The sequence below is a fragment of the Branchiostoma floridae genome, chromosome 16 (assembly GCF_000003815.2).
Source record: "Branchiostoma floridae strain S238N-H82 chromosome 16, Bfl_VNyyK, whole genome shotgun sequence".
NCBI lineage: Eukaryota > Metazoa > Chordata > Leptocardii > Amphioxiformes > Branchiostomatidae > Branchiostoma > Branchiostoma floridae.
Window position 1 is genome coordinate 8599914 of NC_049994.1, and position 12017 is coordinate 8611930.

The window sequence follows — 12017 nt, forward strand, 5'->3', positions numbered from 1 at the left end:
AGGCCAATGTAAATAATCTGGCTAACGCCACTAATCTTTCTCACCAAGTAACATTGTCTCAATCGGTAAATTCACCAACAAAGACTTGCACTTTAATGCTCAAGGCATGCATACCTTCTGCTACCATCAAAATGACCCTGTCAGTAACTCCAAATCCTCGCAAACCACAATTTCAAACTCGGTGCAGGGTGACATAAGGCTGCAGTATGTTTGCAATAGGCAGTGTTTCTATATCAACGGGACCGGAAATCGTGTGGCCGTGGCCGCGTTGGACAGGTGGCCGCTAAGCCTATTTTTTAATCATTACGAATCCAAGGGACCGACAAAAAGGGGCCACTATGGCCAGGTGGCTGCTATGCAAAGGTGGCCGCTAATACAGGTTTGACTGTATAATGATGGCCATCTAACAGCCCCACCTGGCGAAATGTGTGTGGGATGCAAGTAAAAATACGGATTGGAGCATGGTCCTGCTTAGCTTCATGATTGGAGGGTGTACAAGATGCATGGTAATGGGGGGATACACAGTTATGGAAGGATGCCTACTTCTCCTACTCCTACTACACAGTTATGATATACAAGTTATGCATGTATCCCAGTAATGTATGTTATCCCATGGGAAAGTGGTGGGGAAAAGGTCTCATTATCTAAAGAATTGGATCTTTAAACCATAAAAACTCAGCCTCTAATACCAACATGTTCTGTCAGCTGACATCAAGGGATTCGAACGTTAGTCTGCAAATAACCAATCCAATCAGAACTTTTTCATTGATCCTGTACTGACTGTAGGCTCAAAACAGGCACCTAGCGACGATTCCACTATCTCATAGGGGTGCGGAAAACGCCAAGGTGGAGAAGTCTAAAACCAGTATATGGTCTTTCGTACCACAGACACTTCAAACTGTTAAGATTGTACATATATCATCCAAGCAAGAAAGGCTTTTCAATGGTTTAAAGCCTTGTTTTCATTTTGACTCTTGCGTCATCCATAATAACCTGTTTTATGTCATTGGTATTCAGTGCATACTGATTGTCATTGGTATTCAGTGCATACTGATTGAAATCCTAAAGGTTCTGTTGTTGAAAGTTTAACTGTTGCAATCTTACCTTTTCTGAACACCAGCTGTTATCTGATATCCAGTTAGAAAGTAGTAAAGTGTTTAACGTTACATGTGGTTAACGATAAAAAGTTCCTCCACGCAGTGCAATCTCTAGGTTCCTAGCAATGCCATTTAATGTATTGGATATATCTATATATGTATATGGCACGTGGCTTAGTGAAACAGCTTACCTTATCAATCAGCAGTGAACGAATGAGTGGGAAGTGTCCTGCAAAATTGTTCTATGTCACTAGATGTCGCTTATACAACCGAGCCTTACTTCATTCGTGCGACTGACACATGATGTCAAGTTATAGAATTGTCTATACGAAGTAAACACAGTAGTAGACTACCGTCGAGTACTAGTATACAAGAAGTTCGACATATCGCGATTATCAGGTAGAAATACACCGGCAACAGATTAGGTATTCTGTATTTCCGCATCACAGAAAGTAATGCCTGTTATGACCATGCAAAATGATATTTTTCCTTTTATAGATAAATAAAAAAAAACAAATTCTAATTCATTTATTTAGCACGCCATGATACCTCTTCCAGACAACGTTAACCCCTTTAGCAATTGTCCCGAGTCTGTGTTGTTTTCATTCAACTGACAGCATTGACTCTAACACTCAATGCAGAGGTTTGGCTCCGGCTGTATTTGACGTTTTTATCGGGCTTACTATTTTGTAACGTTTTCTTGATGTCTCTCTATGTTTTCTGTACGGGCGCGAGACACAAAAACAATGATACAAAATATAAAGCTCGATAAAAACGCCTTAAAAACAGCCGGAGCCGAACCTCTGCTTGGAATTGGAGAGTAGTCAAACACATCGTCTTTCTCATTTGTGTTCTTCCCGTTCTGACAAACGACATGTAAACAATCTCTATAGCTAGTTAGCGCCAGTTAGCCCGCATTCACGGCAAGTCTGTCTCCTCTCTTCACCTGGTTAACTTGATAAATGGCAGGGCGTTCCTCAAAGATCGCCACGGGTCAGCGCCTGCCCTGTACCGGGGAGATCTTATCGTCTGCCCGGCCTCCCCTCGCCTCTCCACCCGACCCGAAAGGCGCCAGCGGCCCCTCAGGCGACTCACACCCCTGCCCCCTGTCTGCACTCCTCTCACCTTTCTATTCACAGAACTACGCTTATCGTCGCTCCGGATCTTTCCCAATTTAAAGCTTTAATCTCCATGTGATAAACTGCCTGTAGTCGTCGTAGTAGTATAGCCAAGAAAGACGTTTTATAAGGGACATATTTTCAAAAGTCACATTGAACAAAAAGGATTTTCGCAGAAATGCTCTTATCGTCGGTACGGATCTTTTCTAATTCAAAGCTTTAATCTCCATGTGATAAACTGCCTGTAGTAGTATTAGTAGTAGTTGCATATCCAAGAAAGGCTTTAAAAAGATAGATTATAGTGGCATATTTTCCAAAGTCACGCTGAACAACAAAATTTAAAGACTTTACCTTTTCATGTGATAAACTGCCTGTAGTCGTAGTAGTAGTAGTATAGCCAAGAAAGACGTTTTAGTGATATATTTTCAAACGTCATATTGAACAAAAAGGATTTATACGCAGAAATGCTCTTATAGTTGCTCCGGATCTTTTATAATTTAAATCTTTAATCTCCATGTGATAAACTGCCTGCAGTCGTAGTAGTAGTAGAACAACCAAGAAAGACGGTTTAGAACATCGATTTTAGTGACATATTTTCAAAAGTCACATTAAACAACAAAAAGTTGAATTAACTTTCCAATTTAAAGCTTTAATCTCCATGTGATAAACTATCTATAGTAGTAGTAGTAGTAGTAGAACAGCCAAGAAAGACGTTTGAAAATTCGAGCTTTAATGACATATTTTCACAAAACATTCTGAACAACAGAATTCAAAGCTTTAATCTCCATGTGATAAACTACCTATAGTGCTAGTAGTATAGCAAAGAGAAACACAAAAGAAAAATCCCAAACTAATATTGTACCGAATTTATGCGCAAAATACCTAGCAGTTTAAAGACGATGGTATCTCACTGCACTTGGGGCACCGGCGCGGCACTGCAGGATTACTCAACGAATTTCAGAGTTAAAGCATTACTTAAAAGACGACAAAATACACAATATGTAAGAAAATTTTCTTACATCTTTTAAGTAATGCTTTTACGTATTACGCAATATGTAAATCATAAAAAAATCGGCGAAAATAACACAACGGTCCTGCAGTGTCAGTGAACGAACCCTAATCAATCAATCAATCAATCAAAAATAGTCTATTTGTTAAAAGATGTGGCTACCGATGGCTAAATTGTGCCCTCTTTACAAAACAAAGTATTACACTACACCATGGTGTTGTTCGTGCATTACATGTTACAGACATAACACATAAAAAAACGTTTTTAAAAGTATTCACAAGTATGACATAATCTGATAAAATAACATCACTTCATGGAATTGAGTATTGTGTATTTTGTTGCCTGTTAAGTCATACTATTACGTAGTGTCGCACCGGTGCCCTAGATGCAGTTGAGATACCACCTTTACGTGGAGTATAGTAATTTACCTGACAATTTAAAGACTTACAAATTACGACAACAAAAGTGACTTGATAGATGTATCACGAGGGAAAGACACTTTACGGTTCTTCCCAGGGATTCTTGAAATGTCGTTCTGCAGAGTTTGTTGACAGAAATTCAGATGTACAAATTTCTGATAGTCATCAACAACAGAAAAGTGTTGTTCCTGTCAAAGGTACAAAACGATTATCACAGAAATTAGGGTACTGTGTGTTTGCATTATCAAATATTATCAGTTGTTCACATAATTCAATAAACATGGTATTGGTAACAATATTTTATAGACATGTTAAGGTTTCAAGGTTGGCTAAATTGGCATTTTGACATTCCATTGTTTTCTCAATAATGAATTAAGAAAGAATTGAGTCTTAACGAATATTGATAGATGGCCATCAAAGAATTCTAAATCTGATGGCGTCATTAGGTTTTATTCCCCCTAATATTATTTCTTTCTATGAGAAAATGCAGCACTTTGGTACATACCACTGCAATGAAGTTATGATGAAGGCTACAAACTCACGTTTGCGAAACTTGATGTCTTTTTTAATGATCTGCAACTTTTTTTGAACGGTTCTTTTTACATACTATAATGATAGATGAAAACAATTATTTCTACTGACCACCCCCATCCCCCTTCTGTTGCGTAGAGTATGTGTGGAGTAGGACTTTTCTTGTTGGAAATGTTGTGTTTTGGTTAGTAGATTTTGAAAATACGTTAGCGTCGTTCATTGAAACATGAATGAATAAATTGGACTGATGGTAACGAGTAATGGGGGGGGTCCACATTGGTTTCACATTGACAACTGTTAAACGTTAACTTGATTTACCCAAACATAGGCCGTTTATTTGACTCTTTCTTGTCAGTATTTTTCTTACGGACGTTTCTTGATAGGTGTTCTTCTTTTGAGATAAACCGCATAGAATGATCTGTACGCGATATAATCAATTTTATAAAGTCAGAGCACAAAAATTGAGAAGTTTATTTTGGCAAATTTAGCGTCAGGGTGCAGTTCAATAACATTCCGTCAGATGACGCTCTTGATAAAAACGCCGTTAAATGCTAGAAACTATGGCAACAACTTTAAACAACGCGCATGCTTTACAAAATATCTAGTGAAGACACTTCATTTGTGTGGAAATGTAAATTTCATTAAAAACTTAAAGGGATTTCGTGATTCAGGTAATTCATGTGTTTTCCTTTAAATTTATTGTATGTGCCCTTTCAAGCTGAATGCAAACAATGTCCGGCAACACAAACTATCACATATCAGGATTAAACACTTAACTTCTTAGCAAACACACGTCACATAATGTAAGGCTAAAATCTACAAAACTTCATGTTCATACCACCTTCAATTATGTTTATGCATACATTTAGAACTGGTAGGTTTAAATGTGGAGGTATAAGACTAAAAGGTTGTACCAGATGTATGTGTGAGACATTAAACAGAACACGTCTCTCCTATCGCGGCTCTACATAAGAACAAATGGACAGTCCAAATTACATCCGTCAGCTAAATTAAGGTAATCTCGAAGGACGGGTGGTTTAGAGTTACATGCGCGGATCATTTCACGCAAACAAAGGGGATCTAATTGGCCGAAAAGAAAACAGAAAACACAGGCCTGGAGGTGTGGGGAGGGGGGCGACTTTACGGTAAATACGGAAATGTTGATAAGATTTGGGAGATAATTTGACCACTAAAAACCTGGGCTTTAATTACTGATTGCAGAGAGTGTGTGTCTGGACCATTTATCAGTGTTTATGTAGAGCGATACAACCTCGATATACAACACTAATGACAAGTTAGAAGCTTTCAAATCAATGATCATCTCAAATGGTCATCTCAAAGTTGCTATAAATATTGTAAAAGCCGCGTGTTCAGCAACAAAAGGCAGAAAGATTGACAGACGTCTCAAATAAAGGGATTCAAAGGGAGGCTTATACAAAATAACGTTGTCTTTTTACCATATCTAGAGTGCTAGTTTTATGCAAATAGGAAATGTTCAGAGGGATATCTGAGGTTTAAACCTAGTCTAATCATTTCTCGATTTGTCAATACAAAATTCTACCATAAATTTCCATAATACTTGTAAAGACAAGTCAAATCTTAGGCCGTATCTAAAGAAAAACATATTCAGAAGGCCGCCTCTAAAAAGATAGATATATTCAGATATATATATTTAGATATAGATATACATATATTTAGATATATTCAGAAGCTTTGCCAATTACAAGTCAACTAAATTGTTCCAAAACTTATAAAACGCATTATACAAGAGATTAAGCTTGATGTACATGTATTTCTATGTACAATGCTTTACTTGTTCATCTGACATTGCCTTGAACAAAATTTATTGTTGCGATCAGCCTAACTGTAAGACCATTGTTCTAGCACCTTACTTACGGAACGCTTTGATTTATTACCTTGTGACTGATGCTAGAAAACCGGACAGTTAAAATGGCGACGTAAATATTCTACATGGTTTAAAGGGACATCTGTCGTTCTGTCCTTATTAGTTCTTGTCTAACTTGTGTAAATACTTGTTATGTCATAAATCTGTTGGTTCTTCTTGATAGAAAGCACTTAAACGTCACCTCAACTTTAGGGGGCAGGTGGTTATTCTGATGTAAAACTTAATGTAGAAGTTATCTAGATTGATTGTTGTGAATTGAAGAAAATTAAACAGAGTAGAAATGTTTGATGCTATCTCTCGATATCTGGTATTTGTCGACACTACTGTCTTTAAACGTGCCACAGCCAATACAAAATGACAGAAGTTAAGATGGCCGCCATATTGGGGAGGGGGACTAGGGAAGCGACAGGTGTGAGCACACGTTTGTTGTTTGCTTGCTTGTTTGTTTGTTTGTTTGTTTGATTACATCCCCCTTCCACGATAGACTGCAACCGCTAAAGGTTTGACAAATCTTTTAACGAATGTGATAAAAAAATAACAATTTTTTTACGTTTTGTATTTCAAACCATACGTTTAAATATCGTTTACAACGTTATACAAATCCGGTTTTTGTCGCAATACAAATCCGGTTTTTGTCGCATTACAGTGACTCAACGGTCACCCCAAGTGGAAAAATGTATATCAAACCAACTCTTTTTCCTTGGTAGCTGACTGTTTCTCTCTCCACTGAAAAACTAACATATTTCAAATGAATTTATAGATCCAACAACAGACGAAACAAAACAACTTGACAACCAGAAATAGCCTCTTTATCGTGATACTTTATCTTCCCACCGCTTTGCGTGGCGGTCTACACCAAAACATTGCACACTACCAGAGGTTCCGGTCCCCACTATTACCGAATTCCACCCCTGAGCGCTTCCTGTGAAACGTTGGTACAATCCAGGTGGACCCAAAGTGTCGTGTGATAAAGAGTTTTGGCGCGAAATCTGATCCGGCCGAAACCGGTCTGAAACAAAGAGAAGAGAACTTTACCAATCGATCATCGATGGGAGTGAAAACTGAAGCTAGATGGCGAAGTGTTGGTGTGTTAATTGGTACTTATTGGCCCTATTTTGCTGACTTGTGTCGCCTCTTCCAATACACTACTTGAGGTGTGGCAAAATTCGTCATACAATTTTATGACTTCATACTCTCTTTAGGCATGTAAAGTGGTATCTGACTGCACTTGGGGCACCGGTGCGGCACTGAGGGGTTCGTTCACTGCGTTTTCTTTATAATTTAGATATTGCATGGTACGTAAAAGTATGACTTGAAAGACAACAAAATACACAAAACGAACGAAAAGCCATTCTTTATCTCTGAAATTCGTTTATCGTTGTTATCCAAATCGTTGTAGAGCTTACAACAGACCTTCAAACCGTCAACATATGTATTGCAGATGCTAACGAATATAATGCATAATGAATGTAATGAACATTATATATAACCTAACCTACTTAATGTTTGACATGTAAAAAAGCACAAACAAACTTGCGGAACTTTATTGACAAGCCATAATACAAATCGTTAACTTCACTTGACTTACATTTGCTGTGCTGTGTTGTCCCCTTGCAAATTAACCCAGCAAGTGATATCATTCTTATAAAAGTCTTTGAGTTATGAGGCCGATTGCTCTCTTAGTTTTCCTAATTATCCTGGCTATTTTTGCAAACTTAAAAAAGTATCCCAAATGTCAATTTATGATTCGTATAGTGTACTGTTTAGTTAAGTGTGCGTTTATTGTTAATTTCACAGCGTTTTGAAAATTGGGGTTGAATCTATTGTTAAAGTCATTTTTGTCACCTTTCTGTATAGTAAGATGAATAAACTCTATTCCATTCCGTACCAAAATTCAAGGAGCAAATATTCGATGACGCAGTGGCGTGAGGACGCCGTGAAGTCTAATTTTTGTGGGTTACAATATTTAGGGACTCCTAGCGCGGGGTTGTTACACTAAACACATAAATGTATAGTGCAGTAGATATCAATTTTATACAGATTGCCTAATTCAGAATATTTCCACTTTTAACGCTCTAACATTGCTTAAGGTGCTTTTGAATTATCTTGCTGTGGCCTTACTGCTACCACTACCTATGCATTGTCTGAGAAAGAGAGATCGCTTCTCGATCCAGTGGGAATATTGAGATCATCTCCTTTGTTGTGCAATGGTAATACTCACCACGCAGACGACTCTTATATGCTAATCAAAGGATTAGTGCACCTCTTTATCCGCGGAGCGGAAATTGTTTCTTAATTACAGAGAGAATAATCCCCTAAACAATAACTCAGGTAGACTTTTCTAAGGAAAACCTACTAATGGTACACTGATGAGTTTTGGATAATGAATGCAATCCATGTGGATGTATCATGGAAAAGTTGCGCGCTAAAATGATAAGATAAGATTATCCGTTAAAGATAAGGGATTTGGGGACTTCCGAAGAAAAGATTTAGAAATGTTATCTTTCGGATTACTCGTTTTTGATTTGTAAATACGTGTTTGTTTTGCCATTTTGCATCATTTTCTTCTATAATATGGATGGCAAAATTGTACGATAATGTCAACACACTTGCATGCAGTTCTGAAAACGGAAGGTAGGTAGCGCTTTTCTCAGATCTTTCTATGAAGAAGTAACATATGCATCAAATTTTGGAATAATACCATGTGCATCAAAAAGGGGGATTTCCGTCAATAAACTAATACTATATAGCTAGTAACACGGTTATTAAGAGCTGGTAAACGGTTGTTTTCAATAATTATCATTTCATAATCAGCAAGAACTGAATGTTCCTACTTTGTACATACCCTTACCCTTAAATTAATTCGAAGTTTTGAGTCAGAAAAATGGAAGACAAAATACACATTATTTTAGCAAAATTCATCATCCTCAAAGAAAATCCCATTAGAAATTGATTCTTCATTCATCCTTTAAAAAAGTAAATGTATAGTATCCTGCGTACAAGACAAGAATCGAAGATTTCACAAACAAAGAAACTACTATATAGAATTCTGACGACCATCTGTCTATGATGTCATACGGTATTCAATCCACCATAAGAACTCAAGTCCAAACGCAAAAGGGATTGACGGCATAGAAGCGCTATTAATGCGAGCACGCGTTCTGCCCTAACCCTTGATACGATGAAGAATGTGGAATAATTTTTCCTTGTTTGGTGGAATTAATCCCTTGTACTAAACAATAACGTACCCTTTGGGGTTCAGGATAGCATATGGCGGGCGGCTAGCGGGTCTCTTTTCTTGTTTTCAGCGGTCCTGACGGCGACAGCAGGTGATAGCTTTTATTCTTTCCCTCCAAAAATATGGTGCTCTTTTTGATGTAGTATTTTTTGGACATAGCGCGACGGGTATTGTTTAACGGTGACACGTAGGTCAAGCGAAAACTTGAGACGACCAAAACGTTTCACTATGACCAAGTCTGACAAGTTAGTGAGAGCGCAAGTTTTATGGTTTTCCTAAAACGTCCATTATATCACTTGCCAGTTACAGTTCACAAAGAGGACGCTACCTTGAAGCGATAAACCACCAGTAAAACAAACAAAGCTTCAAATGAATGATTTCATAGACACAAATGACTGACAATACCCCTTATTTCCGCGGGCGAGGGCACACCGACAAAAGTACGCCATTGAAGGCAGGATGCTTACGGGCAAGGAAGGGGTGAAAAATGCCTAGCGGCGACATCAAAGGGCACATAGCCGGGTAAAGCACCAATCATGCCCTAGCGGACTTCCAATGCTTTCGTAAAATGATCTAAAATTACAACTCTTTGCTTCATACATTTTGAGCTCACCATGGATTTTATGGTAACTATTTGCATAGAAATTATGGAGGCGTTTAAGCCTGATTTTAGATTCAAGAGATTGCCTGATATGATATTCAAACAAATATATTTTCGTACCATTTGTGACAACTATATTGCGCGGCAAACAATATAACGAGTGTTTGAAGCATGATAGATCTATGATAGAGTTCTTTGTTATTAAAGATTTTGTAGATAAGAGATTTCATAGATAAGAATATTTCTTTGAGCGTTCAGTATTTCATGTTATTGTTTTCATGTCAATTAAGGCCGATCTGTAAAGATAACGGCATTTGCAGGTATTCTACAAATGCTTAAGTTGATTTTGTTGTCGGGTACAAAAATTTCACACTCAAAAATCGCTTCAAATTTTCCCCTGTAATTATAGTTAATTACTCCCCCATCAAACCGTTGCTAAAATAGCTATAATCGACGTCGACAGCGTAATCGCCCTAACCTATAATTTCCCTAAAACCGCAGTTGTCGGCTCGAATTCTTACTGAGCATTGACGCACAAACTTGAGTCAGGAAAATTATGATGATTTGAATAAATCTACCCAAAGCTGTTCGCTAGGGTGCCCTTTTTTTCCAGGGCTCGGAGTTTGGCGCGGAAGTTACCGAGAGTATGGAGAATACCGCTGTTTGACTGGGCGACATAGTTGGCATAGTTCGGTGTCCTCTGTATCGGTTATCAGAGAGGATATAGTCTCATTAACTGGTCTCCCTAGTACAAAATGACCTTTAAGTTCCTGTCACTTGAAGGCAAAGTGTGCGTGCGAACTCCGGACGGAACTGCGGCACCAGTAGCTCCTTCCCTAACGAGACTAGTAATGTAAAACACATTAATCTTAGTCTAGAACCCTTCTGTTTTAGTGGAGAGGGATGTTAAACATTTAAGCTATTGTTTAGGGTTTGGTGGCAAGGAAAAACACGAGGTAGATAGACCACATTTTCAACATTTCTAAACAGAATTTCACATACTTACTTCAACACAGTGATAACACGTACATTTCCACAGTTTACCGTACTATTGTGCCGTTTATTCATATCAACAAACAGATATCTTTAGGTATAAATCAACAATATAATGTATACAGTAATAAAAATGATTACTCCCCTTTTAAATGATATTAGAAAGTACACAATGCCATGGACATAACGGAATTCTGAAAAAGATTTTTAAAAGTACAAAAGTATGCAGTTCGTCCAAATGGTCTAGGGCAAAACAAACAGGTGTAAATAACCTTTTCTACAAGCCAATTTTGTCGTATTTTCTTGACGAAACAAACCTGGTGTAAACACACGTGATACGTGCCATTGTGCTGTGCATAGGTCCATATGGTACTCCTCGCATCTCACACATCGTATTAAAACGATAGAAAACAATTTGATCACCAATTTACAATCATTAGATATAATTTTCAAGGATGAGAAAAACAGACAACGTGTAGAAGTCATTGTTTATTACACATACTACAAACATTTTGTCCCCCTTCCCGTTAAATCCTTACTACAGAGACAGCTATCACAATGTAACTAACGAGAATGCTGTAGGGGGTTTTGGTTATTGGTACTTCCGAGCCGCGGTCCCAAGCGGCAGAGCCCCATGACCCCCGCCATACCCTCTAGCTATCGCCAATACGTCGCCCTCAGTCGGACGCACTTAGCATCTCATTTATAGCACGATTCGGTAATTTCTCAGAAAGTATACTGTATTAAATCACGCTTTAATAGTAATCACTATTTGTGAAGTATGTTTTATTATGTATCATATCATATAAAATATATTTTCAAATAGCAAAAGAATCTTATAGAAGGAATGTCAACATGGTTGATTTGGGGTTTTGTGTTATGTCTGGCAAATTGAAACAAATTTCTGAAAAAGACAGAAATCAAAGCTTCCGACTCTAGTCAAAGATACAGTTAAATGGAAAATGTTCGCGTTGTCTTTATATATTGCAGCTTTCGCCTTTCGAACTAAAGACCACCGTGAATATTCGCCCCTTTACAGTAAAGCCATGCATGGCAGTTTCTTCCGCGAAATTAAAACACCCAGCTACAATTCATTCTCTCCCTT

The 12017-nt window shown here is 37.9% G+C and overlaps 1 long non-coding RNA gene across 1 annotated transcript in view; it reads right to left on the reverse strand.

The window, feature by feature from the left end:
* LOC118432740 overlaps window positions 1–12017 on the reverse strand; it is a 117681-nt gene that overhangs the window by 71110 nt on the left and 34554 nt on the right. The window lies entirely within an intron of this gene.